The 22901-nt window shown below is 42.0% G+C and overlaps 1 protein-coding gene across 1 annotated transcript in view; it reads left to right on the plus strand.

Moving 5' to 3' along the window:
• The window catches only part of CAPZA2 (capping actin protein of muscle Z-line subunit alpha 2), a 382121-nt gene that overhangs the window by 257807 nt on the left and 101413 nt on the right, over positions 1 to 22901 (plus strand). The gene's annotated exons all lie outside the window — the stretch shown is intronic.

A 22901-nucleotide genomic window follows, 5' to 3' on the forward strand; every position in this document is an offset into this window, starting at 1 on the left:
TTTATCCAGGTGGAACAAATTTCTGAAGATCACAAAATTCAAGGTGCTAAACATCCTTTCTCTGGTTTTGCTTCTATTACCAGGCATTCTCTTGGTTAACACAAACTACATTCACTAAATGTCTTGCCCTGCTGTTTGCCAAAACAACATAGGGAATCCAGTCCATGTCTACACTTATGTGGGCACTGGACAAATGTTTAACTCTGGCAACCTCTTGGGAGGGCATTCAGAGGTGTCCGAAGGTGCACCTTGTATTATTTAACTCGTGGGGATCTCTCTAAATTTGGGCCTAGTCAACCCCAACACCATAAAGGTTAAATATATTTTCTGTTACTTTACTAGACACAGAGCAGAGCAAGTTGTTTCTGCCAGAGGACAGGACTTTGGGGTTTGAAGGCTTACTTTGTGGATCTGGCTCAAAGGATTCATGTTTTAGCCAGTTTTCTAAGGGCTTTGTGTGATATGTCATCGTCTGTCTAATGAAAAATGCAGTGGTATCCAGTGCAATAGCTAAATTAACAGATGACCTGAGATAACCCCTGAGTTGTCTTCCCCCATGTGAAATTGAGGACCAAAAAAAGTCCTCCTGCTGTAACTGTAGCAGTGAATTTTATAGTAGCTCACTGCTAAAGTAAAAAGAAATACAAAAACTTCAAACACTCATTTAAATGGCTACATTCAGTTACTGTTGCTTAAATGAATGACATTACTGCACATGTCCAAATTGGCAGCTCATCCCCGTGTTTTACTCTCCCTAAAAACTTGTACCCAAGGCAGCTAACCCCTTTATCTCTTATTACTGGCAGTACCGCAGAAAATTTTGGTAGTAACAGTCACTTTCTACACAAAACCATGCCTAATTCCCATTTGTCAGGAATTTGCATGGACTTCCCAGCATGTAGTGAACAATCAGAATATGGCTATCATGATCCTAGAAGGAATACAGACTGACTACAGATGTCTCGTAAGTTTCTGGGGAGTGCATTTAGCCTACGTGCAAGTAAGTCATGTGGAGCAAATCTTCAGTTGCCAGGCATATCTGCTTGAAAGAAGTGATGGCCTTAATTCTGACACTGAGCTTTCAAGTTGATGCATCAGCAGGGACCCTTGGCAATAATAACCTGCAGCGTCACACTGATGTAATGCATAAACATTCAAGGGGTGTACACTGTTAACCATTTGCGAAGGTTGACTGTGATGGTCTGGAAGGTAGCTTCCCAACTAGGCTCACATTTCCAAGAAACCTTTTTGTGTGAACCCAGTATATATAGTGGTATACAGTTTAAAAGCAAGCCAGACCCACCAGCACATAAAAGCAGAACTCCAAGATCTTCGCTATTCTGTGACTGAATTGGAAACTTCCACTGGTAATTTTTTTTCATAGGTAGGTACTAGGCTATTGGCCCTAGGGCCTAGCCGAAAAAGTACCCTGGCTTTCGCCACCCAAGAAAATTATTTTCCTGTGCCCGTCAAGCAGAGCCACAGAGGTGATCCCCGGGGTGAATTTCCCATCCAGTCATCAAGATTGGTCTTGCATGCTAATGAGGAGCTTTGTTTGATGTAGATAGGTAGTTTGTTCCAGATTATGGGAAGTCTCTGGGACAGGAATCTATCCCTCTAGCATGTTCTGTTTGTTGTGGTGACAAGGTTTCAGTCCCTAGAGTGTGTAGCTCGGAGGGATTGGGATTTCTTTAAGTGGAGCATGTCCAACAGGTTTGGGTTTGACATAACTTTGTATGTTAGGTAGAGATCACCTCTGAGTAGGCGATATGCGACAGAGTAAAGCTGGAGTTTTTTTGAGACTCTGCGTAGGGCATCTGTTTGAGGCCAGTAATCCTCTTTGTGAGGTATTTCTGTGGCCTTTCCAGTTGTAGATGTCTTGTGAGGTACATACCAAAAGGGGCATTGTACTCTATAATGGGTCTAATGAGTGATGAGTAGAGGGGAACAATGACCTCTTTTTTCCTGGATGAGAAACCTTTTCTGATGGTGTGCCACGTAGGAATTCCTGACTACTGTGGCGATGTGATTATCAAGAGAGATTACTATTCACCTGTGTCCCAAGGTCTCTTATCACGCTTTCGGTGTTACGTAGACTACCACCTATGTGGTAGCTCATGGGTACAGAGTTTTTACCAAAGGGGATGACTATGCACTTTTTGGCATTGAGCTTGAGGCCATGGCTTTGACACCAGGCATCTGTCTCAGTGAGGCGAGGCCCTTTTGTAGGATGTCCACATAGTTGGTTTTGATTATGGCTCCTAGTTTGCAGTCATCTGCAAACTTAGTTAGCCAAAGACCTTCTGTGTTAGCCTGTACTTCAGAAAAGTAGATACCAAACAGGAGAGGACCCAGGACTGAACCCTGTGGTACTCGACACTAGTCTGAAGTCGGATTTGGTGTCTGCTACTTTTCACAGTGTGGGTTCTGTCAGTGAGCCAGTTAACAACCCATCTTGTGACATGGGGATTTATACCTAAGTTTAGAATTATAGATACTCACTAGAGTGGGGGATGGTGTTAAAAGCATTGGCGAGATCTAGCTAGGTTGTGTGAACCACCTTACCCTCGTGTATGGCTTTGGTGACTGCTTCAAAGAAGTCTTGTCAGGTTTAGGAAACATGATCTGTCTTTTACAAACCCAAACTGGGTTGGTTCCATAGTTTGGAAATTAACCATGTCTTTAAGTTCCATGGCCTTGCACACCAGGCCCGTTAGGCTAATGGGGCGGTAGTGCCCGGGGTCCATGGTGGCTCCCCCTTTGTGGAGTGGGATAACCATCCGCTGTGTGCCATTCACTGGGCACAAAGCCTGAGGTGAGGCTATGATTGAACATGATGCTTAGGTGGGGTTGTCAGTTCATTCTGTAGTTCATGTAGAACGCAGCCTGGGATGTTTTCAGGTCCCATGGATGCTGTGTTCTTGGCTTTGGAGAGTGTGTTTTTTTTTTACCTGTGCAGCCTTGATTTCAGGAACTTTGCATTCTTCCGGTATAGAGATGGGCCCTTTAGGGAGTAAGAGGGGGGTAAAGTTAGCACTGAACCTACCTGCCAGGATGTTGGCAATATCAGTTGGTTCTTTATATTTAGTGCCATTTTGCTGTAATTTAGAGCAGATCTGAGTGTTGCCATTGAGATTCTTGACATGGCTATAGAATGCTTTGTGGTTGTCTTTAGAATCAGTGGCGATTTTGTTTTCGTAACTAGCTTTGGAGGATTTTATAAGGGATCTCAGCTTCTTACCGAGGCTGACCAGGGAGTTCCTCCAGTCATGGGATTTTACTCTCTTATTTATTTATTTATTTATTTATTTATTTATTTATTTATTTATTTATTTTTTGCAACAGTTTCTTCTGTTGTAGTTTGTTTATGGCAGAGGACCACCAAATTGGCTTTCTTTTTTTGGAGGATAGCATCTTGGTTCTGTTAGGGATAGCACGATCCATGCACTCGTGTAAGTGCCTATAAAGTGCATTTGTGTAGGATTCAGCAGTCGTACCTGTATTGTCCATCTGCATGGGTGTCGTGAAGTTTGCGACTTCTGTCTTAATCGTTAAGTTGGCTTTGGAACTTTTTACGGTGGTTTCCCTAATGGGGGGTGGGGGCGGGATGCTGATGTCTAGTTGGATCTGACCACCGAGGAATTGACCTCTGGTGTGGAACACCGGTCGCCTTTATTGGTAATGACAAGGTCTAGGATATTGCTGCCCCTGGTGAGCGTGTGGATAAGTTGATCCAAGGCATGGGAATTTATGAATTCCAGAAAACGTTGAACAAAAGAGTTGGTACATGAGTAGTTTACCCAGTTAGTGGTGGGGTAGTTGAAATCACTCATTAGGGTGTTGGGTTGTATCCTAATATTTTCCAGTGTATCAAGAAATGAGTAGTGGGGATCCTGAGGCATGGTGGGGGATCTGTAGCAAGTTACAGTTTGGATTGCGGTCTTGCACAGAGTTATTTGCACTTGGATAATCTTGGATGCATTATGCTGAGCAACTAGCCTGGAGGTATGGATATCCTTAATGAATATGAACACACCTCTCCCTGTAGTGTTTCGGTCCAGGTTAGGTGGCCGAAAGGTGTGGTATGAATTGTAGCCTGGTAATGCAGGGTGCTCTCTAGAGCCTTGAATCTGGTCTCTGTCACTACACAGATATCGATGTTCTCCATTTTAAGGAGTGCCTCGAGTAAATTCATTTTGAGGTTTAGACTTTTAGCATTGAGTAGCATTGCCCTCAGATTTTGCTTGCTTGTACCTGTTACGGTGGTGAATTTGTCATTTGAACCTTGCCTAAAAAAGGCACTATAGGAGTGGCACGAGCCTTAGCCAGTATCTGGAATCCCAAGGGTGACAGGTACAGGCCATCACTGGCAAAGCATCATGGTCTGTCGATCATGTCATCCCAGGCACATATACTGGATCCCCTTAGAATGACACCAGAAGCTTAGCCAATTGTTGAAGTCTATCATTTTGTCCTTGTACAGTGGTATCATTCTGGGTGATGGCAGGATGCTACTCAGGGCTAGGGTCATACCTGCCTGGGCTACAAGATCAGAGAGCTCCTCCATGTCTCTCTCCATGTAGTCCAGGGAGGTACATCTCTGGTCATTCACAACAACATGGACAATGACAGTCATATTTGTACTTGTGAAGTGACTTGAGTGCGTGCGTTATGTGGTGGATCCTGGCACCCGACAAGTAGCTGATAGTAACTTTCTCCTTGTTTAGCCTGGTGATGTTTAGCCTGGTGAGTAGAACATCAGTCTGCCTGACTATAGTCACCTATGACTAGAGTGTTGGGTGCGTTGTTATGCCTTATGGGTTGTGGTTGAATGGCACACTGAGTTTGTGGGCTATGTGTCATTTGGGTTGTGTTGGGGGGGGGGGTTATTTGCATTTCTGCTTTGGAGGTCTCTGTTGCTTGAGCAGATTTTTATTGAGAGCCTCTGCGAATGTAGGTGTGTGTTTTGTGTTGCTATGTGTGTGTTTTGGTGGTGTAGGTTTTGAGGGACTATGTGATGAGTGTGGTGCAAGTGTTTACCTTCTCTTTACTGTCTAGTCCAGTCTTGGGTGAAGAGGGCTTTGCTTCCAGTTTGGCTATATAAGTGCATCTCTCACAGGTTGTAGTGTTGGGTGGTAGGAGGAGACGGTTGTCTGTGTACATAAGGCAATTGCTGCATTGCCCTAAGATGCCCAGATTCATCAGGTAGACTGGAGAAAACACCGTGAGCTGACCCTTAGACATGCCTGGATAGATGCTTATTTATTAAGTACTAAAAACTGTTTTCCTCTAGACAAGTGAGGAAAGTTGAGTGCTGTAGTAATTTGTAGCTTTAGTGCTTACGAGTTTTGAACAAGTGCTGAGCTCAAAGAAACCGATTTGAGTGCTAAAACTAAAAAACTGGCTAGTCCTAAGGGAAAATTTGAAGAGCAGACTTTATGGTGCCAGGAATACTTTAACCCTAGCTAGGCAGCGATGCATAGTGTATTTCTTTTTATTTTATTTTTTTTTTTAGTATAACACAAATTAACCAATAAAAAAAACTGAGACCCATTCATGCAGTCTTCGATCAGACAAGTTCTGACTGCATACTCCTGCCACTAGGGTGCAGGGGAACCTTCTCCAAAAAAAGGTGGTCTGGATTAGTGCTCAAGTTATACAAACAAAGCTGGATTCAGCAGGTCTGAATTTAGTCTATGCTACAGAAAACAAGGCATACCAATTTCAGAAAGAAACCGTTCAAATAAGCAGGCACAATACGCCTTTAACCAGAAACTCTCAGCTCAGAAGGGGAGAATCTCCCCTCTCCTCCCACAAGAGTGCAGACCACACCTTCTTAATGTAAAATAACTGGCCCAATGCCCAAGTGCTTAAACCAGAACTAATACACTTTTAGAACAACAGACACAAAGCCTTCAGTCAGCAACTCCCAACTTAGAAGGATGTAAGCTACTTGTTCTGCACAACAGTGTAGACCACAAACCTTAATGTAAAACAACTGGTCTGAAGCCCAAGTGCTTCCACCAAAGGCTTAGAATAACAGTTTTTGCATTGAAGAATTACCACCAGCTGTAAAGGTTTTGTTCTAGGTGCTCATACAAACAGTCTTGGGCAGTTGTTGCCTTCTCTGCCCCTTGTGTTCATGTTTCTCACCCCTTTAATCCTTCACGTGCTGCAGAACATCAGGATTGTTTATGCTGGTGGTGATCATTATATCTCACTGTTACTGTGAAATTCATCATAGCAGGGGAACTCTGCTGATTTGAATGTCCTCATGGTGGGACTGGTGTCAAAACTCTGGAAACCGCTAGGTTACTGAATTGAAAGGAGATATCAGCCAATGTAAACTTAATTTCCTTGTGCTGCATAATAACACTCTGTAGGGAGTCCATCAGTCTCACTCAAACAACTTCTAAGTGACAAGTACTATTTTTCTGAGGTTATTTCCTTGTGATTATTTGCTACTTGTTGTGCAGCGTGCTAAATACTGTAAACTTTGCTTCTTTTATATACGTTTTGATTTTTTTCTGAAGTTGATGTTCCTAAAGAAAATCAAAAAGTGTGCCTGTGCTTGATAGTTCCCATTGAAAGCTTTCTGCTTTGTGTTCTGTTTTGAGAAGAATACTCCATTCTGGAAGCACCAGAAGCTCATGATTTTGACAAAGTATTCCCACCTCCTTAAACTTTTTCACCTGGAGCAAATTTTCCATAGGCCTGAAAAGTACACGCCCAAGTGGTACAGGAAAACAGTAAAGCCTAGGAATGTGCCTAGTACAATCAGGGTGTCTGAGGCTTTAATGACAAAGGACTGAAATTTTCAGTTTGGTGGAGGTGCACTCTGCTAAGCCTCTGGCTTCTCTCTGGCACTTTGTTCTTCATGAAGGTAACTGGCAAAGCCCCTGCAGTAGTCAAGTCCTTAATATTGTACAAGGTATTGTTGCTGTATCACAGCAGGGTGCTGGTTCACAGGCATCTGCTGTTGGCTAAAATGCGTCACAGACCCATGGAAAAAGCCATCCCTCGTCAGATACACTCTGCATTTTTTGTGCAGGGACCTGCAGCACTGGGTCAAGTAATAATTTTCAAAGTTTAAGAAAACTTTTAAACCACCAGAACATGTAGTGTACTTTTTGGTAGTACATAAGTCTGTCATTCAGAAGCTGCCCTGGCATTTTTTTTTTTTGATAATGAACAGTTTGCAGAGACATATTTTGTGGTCTGGAAAAAGGCTAAATGGCCATTTTGTCCTTGGCATGCAGCCTTGCGGTCTAGGTGCCATGTTGTGGTGAATATGGAGATCCTCTAACTTTGATTTGGGTAAAAAGAGGGTCAGGATGTGGCGTACTCCAAGTTTATTTCCTCTTGGGGTAAGGTACAGAAGAAAGCTTTTCTGTTTGTGCTTTCATCTAGAAGGTTTTTCTTTTGGTAAAACCTTCAGATACATTTAATTGCTAGGTATGAGTGAGCCTAAATAAACAGCTGTCCCACCAGTTTTTCATGAATTGCGTTTGCTTGTGAAAATGCATCTACATCTAGATTCCCAATCTCTATCTAGCTTCCCAAAAACCTGACTGATTTTCCTTCTGTGCAAAGCAAGACCAAGAATATTCACAACAGTCCTATTGCTGTTATCTCCCTAAATGTAATTGGGAGATCCATATTGGCACTTTCTAAACTCACCCTCTGAAATGACAAAAATCAGGATGTGAGTTTATGCTTCAGCCACTTATGGCTTTAGACCATAATTTTCTATAACTATAGTCTTCTTTCAGTGATTTACTTTGAGAAAATGGCAGAAATCTTTATCACTGCTTCTTAAAAGCAAAAAATTACCCAAGTAGGAAAAGTCATCATATGTGGCTATGATGCCACAGATGTAGTTGCCAATGCTCCTACTCTAGTACCATCCCTAGGAGGCACATACAGTTAAGGATGCAGCTTTTATCAGTAGGTATCTGGTCCAAATCTGCAGTGCCGTTGAAAAGAATCCCGTCTTTGGTCCATTAGAAATGGTGCTTAAACATTTTTTGTGTCCTACTTTGACTGCTTCCTGACCATCATCAACCTGGCCAATTGCCATATTCACTTTTCTTCATTACATCACTGCTGCAGTTGCCAGTACAGTATGGGACATAGTCCTGCCAAGGATAACCATACATCTGGCTAGTCTACAAAGCTTCATACGCTTTCCTCGTGTGTGGGCATCCCCCCTTGGCACAAGAGGATGTGCTAGTATAAGAGGAATGGGTGGACTGGTCAAAACTCAAAACCTTCTTTCCATTAATACATTCATGTGGATTCTTGTCAAATTTGCATCTCGTACACCTCCAGTCAGCTCCATCTACTTTGTTTTCAGGCAGATATGTACCACACTTACAACCCTGCCTGCTTTTCTAGAGATTTGTGTAAAATTTTGACTTGTGTCTTTCAGAAAGAGCAAGTGGTGGTTGTGGGCATCAAATCTCATATAAAGACTCAACCTCTAGTTGTGTTTTTCATTTCTGGGAAGAACATGACTGCAGGATTTGCTCTGCTTGCTTATCTTTCACTCAAAAAAACAAAGTAGAAATAGACTGAATTCACTTTGTATGCTTTCTTTAAAGCAAACATCTAAAGGACTTGACTTAGGCAACCATTTCAACAGAATCTGCTGGAACAACCCCCCCCCCCCCCGGTTAAGAAAAAGGTGACCTCTGGGATGAGCAATGATGGCCGTACTTCCGCATTGCTCATAATCCACTCCTCCACTAAGGTGCTTATGTAACCTTCAGACTGTTGGTCTACTTATCTGGGCCCTCTTGCTGTTCCTCTTCAGAGGCCGATATGGCTCAGGACCCTTGCATGTGTATACAGGCCATTCATCCAGCACGGTCAGGTAGGAGGGGAGAATCATGAATTATTCTAACAGTGCATGAGGCATATATCGGGTGCTGTTGAAGGAAGACTAACCTGCATGGGTTGCTATGGCTTCAACCCAAAAGACTATATGCCTGGATACACCTAAAAATGTACTTAGAAGGACCAGGCGTTTACTTTACGAATATAAATGCATCTCCAAAATTGCATTCCCTCCTTATTTCTTGAATTCCCCCTGCTTCATCTTCCCTTTCCAGTGTGAATTGTAGCTTTCCGCTTGTGTTGCGTGGATGAGCCTTAACTGTGTAGCTGTAAAATATCCCTTCAGATCAGGTAATTCTAAAACACCTTGTTCTGTTGGAAGGATCCAGTTTATCCCACTTGATCCTAGCTTTCTTACCCTCCCAGATAAAATCCTTCAATTCTTTGATTACTGTCCACAATTCTCCCCTGGTTGATAAAAATATGCCTGACCTGAATGTAAAAAACTAAAGGGACTAAAAACATTTTTATTACATGCATCTTCTGTCAGTCAGTAAGAACTTTCTCAGTTTTTGCATCAACTTTTGTTTGGTCTCTTCCCACTTATCTTTAGCTGCCATAACAGAATCCTTTTTAACCCGTACTCCTAAATACTTCATTTTATAATTTCCCATAGCTATGGGTGGTGTTGAATCAGTTTGTGTATGGGTACGTAGTTTGCCACTATTACCTTTGTTTAATCTGCATTCATTTTTATAGCCTGAAAAAAACTTGAAAGTGTTTGCAATGTTCCACAACATTGAGATGTCCTCTCTTGTTTTTATCAGGTACAAAATATTTGCAAATAAAGCTAACTTTTTTTGATTAACATACCAATTATATCCTTGAAAGTCTGAGTCCCTTATTTTCTTGGCCAATGGCTCTCTTGTCCTTCTCTGACTCCATTAACAAAAATCATAATAGCAATCTGCTATCCTCTGCACTCTTTATTGACCTGTCAAGGCCTTTGATATGGTTAACCATCAGCTACTTTTAAATGTACTTAAAACCCTTTCACTAGATACACAAGCATTACAATGGTTTAAGTCCTACTTAGAAAATAGGCAACAAGCTGTCCTTTGGGATAATAATCTATCTACACATCTTCCTATTACTCTTGGTGTCCCTCAAGGCTCTATTTTGGGCCCTCTCCTATTCTCAGTTTTTATCAATGATCTAAATGTAAAAGTTCCTCAAGCCACCTGCATACAAAATGCAGATGATTCTACACCAGTATGTACTGCTACTTCTTTAGCAGAACTCCAGTCCCTTACCCAAACTGTGTTTAACATAGTTGAAAACTAGTTCCTACAGCGCTGCCTCCTCCAGAACCCTAAAAAAACAAAATTATTGATATTTACCCTACACAAAAGTCTTCCCCAATAGACTTCACAGTTATATCCAATAAGAGCATTGTCATATCTCCCGAGCCAACCACCAAACTCTTAGGTGTTACAATTGACCACAACCTTTGCCACATACACATCAACACTATAATTAAATCAGTCAACAGAAAACTAGGTTCAATTTACAGGATTAAACCTTTCCTGACACCATTAGCTAGAACTACTATTGCCCATACTCCTCTTATCTCCACCCTCCTGTACGCCTCACCCGTTCACATCAATCTATCCAAAAACAATCTCAACAAACTGGCAACCTCCTATAACAACATTGCCAGATTTGCCACTGGCTCCCCATTTAGAACCCATCATTGTCGCAACCTAAAACAGCTAGGATGGCTCGAACTGCAGAATCAGCTTCAACAACTTATCACCCACAAGATCCTCTATCATTCTAGTAACACTCCAATACTCACTAGCCTCATCTCCCCTTACAAAAAATCTCTCAACCCTACGCTCTGCAGATAAATTACTAGTAGCCTCACATAAATCCAGTAAGGCTGGGGACTCTGTGTATCCAACTCAGTGGGGAAAATCTGGAACCGGCTTCCAAATGAACTCTCATCTATCTCTTCAACACCACTTTTCAAAAAGCAGTTTAAAGCTTGCCTCAACACCCACTGGCTATGCCCATGTATTAAAGCAGACTAACAATCCCTACCACCTTTGCTCACTGAATGTTCAAATGTAAACTACCTTAACTCTGTGCTTACTCTTTCTTTTGATTTACCTTGGAGAGTGATTGCTTAACGAGCTTTCTAATGTATTAACTTGTCTTTACCTTTAACATTCTTGTTTTCCCTTAGTAGGACCAGTAAGCTACCTAAAGTCTGTTGTAACTTTGATTTTTCTTTAGGAACCCTCTTCACAGTATGAACTTGCTTAGCTAGCTCTCAATTACATTAACATGTTTTCTTCCTTATAAATATTTTTTTCTGGTTTCTTCATTTTAAAATGTTACTTATATGATCATTAAGCTGCTATATAATCAACTGCATTCTAGTTTTAAATTGTATTATACTAGTCATTGCTACTACCTGTTTAGTGTTTTATCTGTTTAGTGGAGCTGATCTCCCCGGGCCTCTACTGAAGTGGATCTGTATCCAGTTAGACTAGCCCGGTCAACATATGTGAAATAAAATAAAAATAAATAAAGGTCATTAAATAAAGGGGGGGAAAGGATACTCCTGCCTGGTTCCTCTATGCAGATGCAACTTAGCAGAGAGGAACCCTCCCACTTTAATTTTTTTGCCTCCGATCTCTCCTATATCCTACTAATTAACCTTCTTGTATAAGGGAATGGAAATGTTTCCATTACCCCACTTGTAAAAATCCTAGCTTACTATAACAAGTGATTTTTCTGCATCAAGACTCTCCAACAAGAGTGGTATTTTCTTAAATTCTGCTTCTCTCTGGATCATAATTCTGTTAAGGTCATCAAATGGTTGCCTCCCCTCTACAAAACCACATCAATCCATACCGGTCAATTTTGGCAACATCTTTGCAGTTCTTTTTAGTTAGATATTGTAGACATAAACACTTTATAATCTTAATTTTAAAATTGAAATGGAGCCCATATTAAGCTAGATCTGATGGGTCTTCACATCTTTGGGTATTACAGCCACCACAGTTTTTTTCCAGGATGTTAGTGCCGTTGTCCCCCCTTTTAGAATGCTGTTAAACCTTCCAGATCTTTATCACTTTTTCCCTCCTAGTTCCCAGATTTCCAGAGGAATACCATCTATTCCTGCAGATTGATTATACATCACTGTTTTTATCTCGTTTCCTATCTTGACTGTTAACTGTTTAGCCTTCTATACCTCCAACAGTGACATTTAAGTCTTCCACAAGTATTTCTGTTCATATTTTCTCCTTGATATCTACATTCCCTCTGTTTTATATAGATTTTCATAAAATTTCCAAAATATTTCTAATACTTTCAACAGGATCGCTGTTTTTTTTCCCAGGGTTCCTAAGCTTGGCAACAATCCTTTCTACTTTCCATTGTCTGAGCCATTGTGCTAAAAACAGTTTAACAGAAGTCTTTCCAAAGTCCTACACTTTATCGACGTAGTCCCTTATTTTTTCCTTTAGCACTCTGCAGTTGTCTCTTCTTGTGAGAGTTTGCCTGTTCTGCAGTACTTTAACCTTTGTCAGTCCCCTTAAATAATTTCTGTTACTTCTTAACCATATTTCTTTCTCTTATTTGTAGCCTATTTTTAAACTCCATTTTCATTTTCTCACTCCCTAGCTATATATTCCTAAGAAATTTCTGTTTACCCTAAACTCCCAAATTTCCACTACCCATTCCTTAAATTCTTCCCTGTTTAACAGATACCGTGGATATAAAACATGTGCACACCCCTGTTAAAATGCCAGGTTTTTGTGATATAAAAGAGAGACCACAATAAATAATTTCAAAACTTTTCCCACCTTTAATGTGACCTATAAACTTGTACAATTCAATTGAAAAACAAATCCTGTTGGGGGAAAAAATTATAAAAAAATAAATGTACAATAAGTTGGTTGCATAAGTGTGCAATACCCTTAAACTAAAACTTTGTTGAAGCACCTTTTGATTTAATTGCAACATTCAGTCTTCTTGGGTAGGAGTTTATCAGCATGGCACATCTTGACTTGGCAATATTTGCCCACTCTTCCTTGCAAAAGCACTCCAAATCTGTCAGATTGTGAGGACATCTCTTGTGCATAGCCCTCTTCAGGTCACCACACAGATTTTCTGTTGGATTTAGGCCTGTGTTCTGGCTGGGCCATTCCAAAACTTTAAATTTCTTCTGGTAAAGCCATTCTTGTGTTGATTTTGATGTATGTCATTATCGTATTGAAAGGTGAAATTCCTCTTCAGCTTTCCAGCAGACTCCTGAAGGTTTGGGGCTAAAAGTGACTGGTATTTGGAACTGTTCATAATTCCCTCCACCTTGACTAAAGCCCCAGTTCCAGCTGAAGAAAAGCAACCCCAAAGCATGATATTCGCTGCCACCATGCTTCACCATGGGGATAGTGTTCTTTTGATGATGTGAAGTGTTTTTGCATCAAACGTACCTTTTGGAATTGTGGCCAAAATGTTCAACCTTGGTCTCATCAGACCATAACACGTTTTCCCACATGCTTTTGGGAGACTTGATGTATTGTTTTGCAAATTTTAGCCGGGTCTGGATGTTTTTCTATGTAAGAAAAAGCTTCCATGTTACAACCCTACCCCATAGTCCAGACGTATGGAGAATACAGGAGATTGTTGTCGCTTGTAGTACACAACCAGTACTTGCCAGAAATTCCTGCAGCTCCTTCAGCATTGCTGTAGGTCTCTTGGCAGCCTCCCTGACCAGTTTTCGTCTCGTCTTTTCATTACTTTTGTAAGGACATCCAGTTCTTTGCAGCGTCCCATATGTTCTCCACTTTCTGTCTTCACTGTGTTCCATGGTATATCTAATGCTGTGGAAATTGTAACCTTCTCCTGACTGATAACTCTCAACAATGAGGTCCCTTTGATGCTTTGTAAGCTCACCGCGAACCATGGTTTTTGCTGTAGCAGACAACTGAGTAAATGTCAGGAAAGTCATACTAGGACAGCTGAACTTTATTTGGGATAATCAGAGTTTCTCTAATGGATGGCAGGTGTGTACCCAAGAAGATTGAATGCTGTAACTAAATCAGAAGGTGCTTCAACAAAGTATTAGTTTATATATTTTTTCCCCCTAACAGATTTGTTTGTTTTTCATTTGGATTGTACGGGTTATAGATCACATTAAAGGTGGGAAAAGTTTTGAAACAATTTTTTGCAATCTCATTTTTTTACATCACAAAAACCTGGCATTTTAACAGGGGTGTGTACACTTTATGTCCACTAGAGGTTATTTCATTACCCTGGGTTTTTATTTTGGGTGTTATTGGTGTGTGATCTGGAATAGGTATTGGATGCTCATCAAAACTTTCAATTAAATGCACACGTTCCTGTAAAATATAATTTGTTTGGCTTAGCCCATTTTTTGACAGAATTTACATATTATTCCCCAAGGTACAGCATTCCTACTACAAATTGACATCTTTTGTACCAAATATTTCTTTCAAAAAATCTACCTTCTCTCGTTTTTTCCCTTCTAGGTCCCCCCAATACATCCTCACTGTTGCAAATCAAATTCCACTTCTCCCTGTCATCTTAGCTTTGAGACTCTTTCATAGGTTATATTAGTACTGCAAAAGCGATCACGGAAGGACACAATACAATTTTGTAAGAACTTGCCGTAACAGATGTCTGACTGACCACTGTTGCAGTCTCATCATCCCCCCCCCCTTTCTTTTTGGTTTCACAAAAGTGAGTTCTTTTTATGTTTTTCATTATTTGACTTGTATATATTTATATAATTGTCTCTACTTCTTCAACTGTTTAACTAAGGTACTCTGCTTCCATATATCATTTGTCTTCCTCTAGCTCCTGTGGGCTGAGGGTCATATATTGGGCATGCATCATTAGGGGAAGTCTTTGGCGGGCTGGCCCAGAAGTACAGCCATCCTTGGCAGGATTTCCCATGGTTTATTAATACTACAACAGTGATCAGTTGGACATCTACTGTTATGGTAAGTTCTTGCACAGCTGTACTTTGGACATCTGGGTAAGTGCATAAACAGTCATTTGAAAGATAAGAAAGATCTTACCAAAAAGTATATTGGTGACTCTCCTCTCTTTTTGGCTTAGACAGCAGTTCTCACTTCTAATGCAACTGAGCAGGGACAATTAAAAACGTTCCCACAGAGTGGACGTGCGAACGCAGGCCAAGGTATCTCTTATTCATCCCAATATGGATATTGGTCTAACTTTGTTAGTGATGGGCTTTTGATCCATTTTAGGCACCTTTTTTTGTGAAGATGTGCAGCAGATATTGAAGGTGGTGGGAGGAAAGTGGTATTAGAAAATTTTTGTTGTATGGTGTCAAAGCAAAAACAAGACCCATCTCAAGCGGGTGGCTCTACTGACCCTACAGTACCTGTGTGAACTGCTCAATTCTGGCCTTGTATACATTTCCATAAAGGTCCATGTGTCAGCCATTTCATCATGTCTGGCACTGGATCTCTCCTGCTCTCCACTTTGTCTCGAGGTGCACAGTTTTTGAAGGGGATTTGCATATCAGACCACCAAGAAAGATGATGGTTTCTTTTTGGGGTTTTTTTTTTCTCTTTTTAGAAAAACTAACTCCCCACCTTTTGAGTTTTTTAAACTGGAAGACTGCTTTGCCCAGCAATGTACACTACAAACCCAGGACAAAATGGACTCTAGTGTACGTGAACCTGAATGACCTCCGGTTGGCTGCTTGGATGGTTTCAGCATGATTTTAAGGATCAGTTTTCTGGGGAATTGTGAAACGACCCGACAAGTATTTTATTCTGGGGGAATGCTGTACATTGAGCAGGATGATGGGAAATCTTCCCTCTCCAAAAGGAGAAGGTTCTTTCCTTATCCCCTTAGGAAAGGGCATCCATGGAGGCTGTCCTAAAAGTCCTGCAACATCTAGCAGGAATTAAGAGCTTCTCATTTGCCTCTGTTAAAACTGAGTTATAGTTATTGATGATTGACCCTCTCCAAAGCCCCCTGTTTTTTTATTCCCATGCTATGTTGAAGCAATTTCCGGAAGGTGGTTCATTTAAAACCCCTAGAAAATCTGCTGCCATTGGAGGTGACTGAAAAGTTAACACTGGCCTCTTCTGAAGCAAGATTCTTAATGACCGTCACTTCCTGTCCTGGAAGACAATATTCTTCTGAATCCAAGTGACGGAAGCAATTTGAATTACTGGCCTTTGTGTGCGGAAAGCACTGCACACTGTTACATAAGAACAGGGTGTACTGTAAGAGTAACCTACGTACCTAAGGGTGGCCTTTGAACTTGTGCTGGAACTTTTTAGATATTTTCCATCAGCACCAGCTGAAGGAGAATTCTGCATTTTTGTACTCCACTTGTACGTTATAGCTCTACAAAAGATTTTAAGTATTAATTATTTCTTTTTGCCTGGCTTGAATATGAAAGATGGGTAAGCCAGTATTCAAGCAATACTTATCTCAGTGTTTTTTCAGTGTGATATAAAAGGGTTTTAAAATACTGATGGGGACTTATTAGAGGCCATTCTCTCAGAACAACAACCATCATAGCAGGTCTTCAGGAGTGTATCACCTCTCGATATTTGTGAAGCAACAGCTTGAATTTCTTTGAACTCCTTTTCCAGAATTTACAAGCATGGAACGGTCATCCATGAATAGTTGTTGTTATATATATATATATATATATATATATATATATATATATATATATATATACACCACTGTGCTTATCTTGAAGGGTCATTGTTTTGCAGTACAGGCTGCATTCTCTGTCCCTGGTTTGTATCCATGATCTCGATTCCTGGGGTACTTGGGAGATGGTGGAAGGTAAGGCTTTCACCACATCTATCAGGGTGTATGATTGATTTTAAAAAATACACACATGAAGCAATAGCAGTATAGCTGCACACATTTCATGGCATTTCTTGCCAAAAAGAAAATTAAAAATTTTGCAAGCTGCTGGGCTTCAGGCTGAAGCTAGGTAGGACTCAAAGCTTCACTCTGTTTGCAGAATCTCATGAAATTGCACCAGAAGAGCAGACATCCACTTTGGTTCATAGGTGTGTACTAGGCTAACTACATAAGGGCCTTTTTAGGCTTAGCCATGCATCCCAATTCTGACGAGTTCTGGTACCCTTGAAGTGTAAGCAGAGTGTTGGGAGGTGAAACCTTTACAAGTAAGGTCCTGGGGGATGAACCATTTACAGGTTGCCTGTGTCTGTTAGAGGCATAGGTGCCAAACCTGGGATGAATTTCCTGATCTTAGTGTTTCACTGTTGCAGTCATCACATTTGGGTTATCTGCTTGCAATAGCCCTCAGTCGGCCTGATTATCAAAGTCTTGGGTCATGTGTCGGTTGCTGTCTCTTCTTCCATGATGTCGAGTAGTCAGGGGTATAAAGCGTGCAGCCGACACCATTACATCCGTTTTTCTTGCCGTGCGGTGCCCGAAGCAGTTTGCAAGTGCTGGTCGGCCGACTTATGAAATTTTAATTCGTACTGTATTCCTTTCCTGAGCCCTGACCACGACGTACCTCACTGTATGTTTTGTGCCTTATTTAAGCAACGAACTGTTCGTCGTCTGTATATTTACGCTTCTAAATATTTTGGTACTCTGTTCAATTATCCAGATATGTCTTGGGTAAGCCATCCGACTACCGACATATCGAATAAAGCAAAGATAAAGACAGACAGGCCGCCTGGTCCAAAGCTGCCCATGACGCTTCTCCTAAGCCAGTTGCCAGTACTCAGTGAGGTGCTTTCGCAGCCCCCCGATACCCGCTGCTTCAGATTCACAGGCCTCTACGGAGACCCATTCGGAGTCCGGTATGCTGCAAGATGCTTCAACTGTGGAACCTGCGGATGTCTGTACCTTGGATGGGTCCAGAGCCGCTGTGCAGGCACCGGCTTCTGAGGGTGTATTCAGGCCTATTGACTTGCATATTAAACCAACGCCATCTTCTTCAAGGCCTAAAACTCGAACCATGCCTAGAAAACAGATGTCCAGACTGCATGGTCAGGCCTCTATGCCTAAAAAAACAAATAAGAATGGCTGAAGACCTTATTACTTTAATCAGGGGAAGCCATCCTTTCCCCTCTAAAAGACCTAGGACTGAATTTGATTATGATACTTCTGACCAGGATTCTGAAATTTCTGTTCCCTCTGCTGACCAGGATTTACCCTCATCTCTACCTATGAGGACTCTGATGCAGAGGACTCTATTCCCTCTGCTTCCTTCCCAGAGGATTTCTCTTTTGGTGAAACCTTGCATACTCTTAGGGAGCATTTTCACTGGGAAAGCCAGGATTACTCTGATTCTAAATAGATGCTTAGGGATTTCTTACTCCTGCCCCAACATAGGCCTTTAGCTATCCATCCTGTACTAGACATTGTTGATGATGCCTTTTCGGAATCTAGCTTGGCCCCTGATTCTTTACCTCCTGCTCCCAGAAAACCTGATAGACATTACAGGGTTCCTGATTCTCACAAGTTCCTTTTTAAAAATCCTACTGCGGATCCTAAGACCATTTCACAGGGACCCAAGGGCATTAAGGCTACTACTGCCAAAAATCCTACCCCCTCTGATAGAGGATAGATTGGGTAAGAAGGAATACACTTCTGCAGCCTTGGCCATTAGGGCCTTAAACTGCCAGTTTCATATGTTAAAGTATCAGCAGCATATTATTGGATTGCTTAAACAGAAAATTATGTTGATTCCTGACTGTGCTGAAAATAAGAATTTACAGGATTTAATGCATTCTGCTGAACATGTTGGAAAACATACTTTGCAATGTGGTTTTGATTCACTAGAGGCATCTTGCAGGGCTGCTGTCACTGGGTCTGTACTTAGAAGGCATGCTTGGCCTAAGGAGCAATCTTTGCCAGATCATGTTAAAGCTAAATTGCTGAATGCTCCATTAAATCAGGACCGCCTATTTGGCAACAAAGCAGAAGTTCTTAAAAAGATGGAGGAAAAAGCAAAATCTATGCAAACTGTTAAAGATTTCCTACAAGTACAGCCTCCAAAATTTAGTAGGCATTGGCCTTCTAAGAATTGGTCCTTTCTTGCCTCTTCCAGGCCTTCTCAATCCAAACCCAGAACCAGCAGAACACCCAGGTTTCAGTCCCAGGGTGCGCACAGGACTAAGCAGTGGGGGGCTCCCACTTCCAAATCAGGGAAGTAGTAAGACTCCCCCCTATGGTAAGCTGTTTCAGTGACTTTAAAACTTCCAAGCACTTCTCAACTGACTGCTCCTTTAGGTGGAAAGATTGCTGTGCAGGCTAAAAACTGGGAACTCATTACCCAGGACAAATGGGTTTTAAATAGTTTCCCAAGGATACAGATTTCACTTCCACACGTTACCAACCCCAAACGGTTGGCCAGATCTACCCCCAAATCAGTGGGCAGAGGCTCAAAAGTAAGTACTCTCTCTCTCAAGCATAAAGGCTATTCAGACTGTACCAGAAGAGGAAAAGGAAAGTACAGTTTTGTACCTACCATAAATGTAGATGTCCGAACTGGATAGCATCTGCAGTCATAACAGCTGGGTTGTCCTGTCGTCAGGCAGCCCGTCAGTCGGCCAGATTCCAAAGTCCGGGTCCGGCTTCGGCTGATGTCGTTCTTCATCCGACGTCATCTCTGTTGGACTTCGGGTATAAAGGCATCAGCCGACGCCATCTTCCTCAGTGTTTCTTGCCCCAGATGCCAGAAGCCCTCCTGAAGGCTAAAAATTTTGGATAGATGCCAATGTTTCCAAAAGGATAGAGGTAACCACAAAATTAAGCATGTATGTACATATATACAAACAAATACACCATAAAGACTCCCCCATCAGCTAGCTATTAGGAGGGTAAACACCCTAGGAGTACCTCAGAGGGAAGGAGGGAGGGTAATCTGACTGCAGATGCTATCCAGTTCGGACATCTACATTTATGGTAGGTACAAAACTGTACTATGTCCTTCATGGATGCATCTGCAGTCATAACAGCTGGGTAGAATACCATAGCCAACTAGGGGGAGGAGGATAAAGATAGATTATGGTGTGTTTAGGATCCCTTGCAGTACAGCAGTGGCAAACCCTGCTCGGGATCTGGAATATAGAGGCAAATTGTAATGCTTGGCAAATGTATGCACGGAGGTCCAAGTAGCCGCCTCAATAATGTCTTTGGTAGCCACTCCTCGTAAGAAGGCTGTGGTAGTGGCTGTTGCCCTTGTAGAATGAGGTCTTATGTTCTGTGGAATTGGTTTTCCATGGAAGGAGTAACAGAATCGTATGCAATTTCCTATCCATTTGGAGATTGTCTGTTTGGAAATAGCTTTTCCTCTCTTCCTGTTGCATAGGCCACAAAAAGTTGGTCAGTCTTTCTGCTGCTTTTGGTTCTGTCCAAGTAGTAGCGTAGCTGTCTATGTACATCCAAGGTATGCAGTATTCTTTCCCCTCTGTTTTGTGGGTTGGGAAAGAAGGTAGGTAGGTGGATTGCCTGGTTTAAAGACACTCTGGATACCACCTTAGGCATAAATGTTGGATTAGTCCTCATGGATACTCTATCTTGGTGGAAGATTAGGAAGGGTTGCACTGCCATTAGGGCCTGTAGTTCTGAAACCCTCCTTGCTGAGGTAATTGCCAGTAGGAAAGCAGTTTTCCATGACAGGTGTTGTAAGTCTGCTGTTGCTGCTGGCTCAAAGGGTGATAGTGTCAACTTTTCTAGTACGAAGTTTAAGTCCCAAGCTGGTAATGGTGGTTTCTTGGAGGTTTTACATTCTTGATTCCTCTGAGAAATTGTCTGAGCAGAGGGTGCGAAAAAACAGGTGGATCAAAGCTGTATTCTGCTGAAATAGCTGATGCATGTATCTTGATGGAGGAGTAGGACAGGCCTGAATGGAGAAGTTCGGCCAGATACTCCAGGATGTTAGGTATATCCATGTTTGACACATCTTTTCCTCTTTCAGAACTCCAACTGGCAAACCTTTTCCATTTTCCAGCGTAGTTTCTTCTTGTTGAAGGTCTGCGTGCTTCAAGAATAATGTCTTTAACTCTTTGGGAAAGTTCCTGATTAGCTGCTGCTATGTGATGTTCCATGCAGTCAGTTGTAAGGTTTTCAGGTTTGGATGTATGGTGCTGTAGTTGTTCTGAGTTAGCATCAAAGGCATCAGGGTATTGGCCACATATTGTTCGAGACAAGCTCCTTAGTAGTGGATACCAGTGTTGTCTTGGCCAGTTTGGAGCTATCAGGATTATCCTTGGATGTTCTTCCTTGATTTTTAGGAGTACTTTGTGTATCAAGGGGAGAGGTGGGAATGCATAAACTGTTAGGCCCTTCCAGCTGAAGGAGAGCGAATCCACTTTCCATGCTAGTGGGTGGAATGTCCTTGTGCAGAATTTTTTGAGTTGGTGATTGTGAGGAGATGCAAATAGATCTATCTGAGGCATTCCCCACTTCTTTGTAATGGTCCTGAAGATGTCCGGGTGCAGGTGCCATTCGTGAGCATCTGATGTGGTCCTGCTTAAAATGTCCGCTAGAGTATTTTCTTTTCCTGGTACAAATCTTGCTTGCAGCTGGATGTTGTAGCTGAGTGCCAGGGTCCACAGTTCCAAAGTCATTCTGCATAGGGGGTATGAATGAGTGCCTCCCTGTTTGTTGATGTACCACATGACTGTGGTGTTGTCTGTCCTTATCAACAGCTGGCCCTCTTTGAGAAATGGTCTGAACTTTTGGATAGCCAGTTTTACAGCCAGCATTTCTTTTAGGTTGATGTGCAGGTGAAGTTGATCCTGAGTCCACAATCCTTGCACTCATTTGTCCAGCATGTGGGCCCCCATCCTAGGTCTGAAGCATCTGTTGTAATGCTCTGGCTTGCTTGACATCTGTGAAAGGGAAGGCCTGGGTTGGATCGGCATGCCTGGGCCCACCATAGGAACTCCTGTTTTAAGCATGGAATTAGTGGGATTTCTGTTTCGAGGCTGTGTCTGTGTTGGGACCATAAATCAGGCAGGTACCACTGTAGTTTTCTCATATGTAGCCTGGCAAATGGAACCAAAATTATGCATGATGCCATGAAGCCCAAGGCCTGCAGAACTTTTCTTGCTGTTAATTTGTTCAGCTTTGTTAGAGACAAGAAGTAAAGAGGGAGTTCTTTTGTTTTTCTGTAGTTAGGAATGCCATCTGTCTGACTGTGTCCAATTCCGCTCCCAAGAATGTCCTTGTTTGGGATGGTATCAGTCTTGACTTTTGTAGATTGACTGTGTATCCCAATGCTTGTAGCAAGTAAATGACCCTTTGCAAATCTGTTGTCAACTTGCTTTTGTTGTCCCCTTGTAGCAGGCAGTCGTCCAGGTATGGGTAAATATGAATTCCTGCAGTCTGCAGTATGCGATTACTGATGCCAGGCATTTTGTGAATACTCTGCAGTAGATAAGCCAAAAGGCAATGCTGAGAATTGATAGTGCTCTGATCCTGCAAGAAATCTGAGGTATCTTCTGCAGATTGGTCGAATAGGGACGTGCAGGTATGCCTCCTTGAGATCTAGAGTTACCAGCCAACACTCCTTGCCCAGCATGGGAAGAAGTTGCTGTAGGGTCAGCATTTTGAATTTTGGGACAATGATGTATGTATTCAAGGTGGACAGGTCGAGAATTGGTCTCCAACTTTTTTCCTTTCTTGGAACTAGGAACAGTCTGGAGTAGAACCCCTTTCCTTTCTCTGCTGCAGGTACTTTTTCCACAGCTCTCATGTTTGCTAACTCCATTATCTGTTGTAAAGCTTCTGTTTTTTGATTTGGAGGTAGATTTGGCATTCCTCTTTGACTGGTATAGTGTGGAAGTGGAATCGGTAACCTTGATGTATAATTTGCAGAATCCACTTGTCTTTTGTTATGTGGTGCCAGTTCTTTGCAAATAAAGTTAACCTTCCGCCTAGTGGAGCTGCTATTTGCTCCCTGGTAGGCGGTTTTAGGAGTAAGTCACTGTGGCTGTGTTGAAGTAGTGGCAGTGGCTGTGTCTGTGCCTCTGTTG

This window comes from Protopterus annectens, chromosome 11.part0 (assembly GCF_019279795.1).
Source record: "Protopterus annectens isolate FY-2018-M chromosome 11.part0, PAN1.0, whole genome shotgun sequence".
Lineage (NCBI taxonomy): Eukaryota > Metazoa > Chordata > Ceratodontiformes > Protopteridae > Protopterus > Protopterus annectens.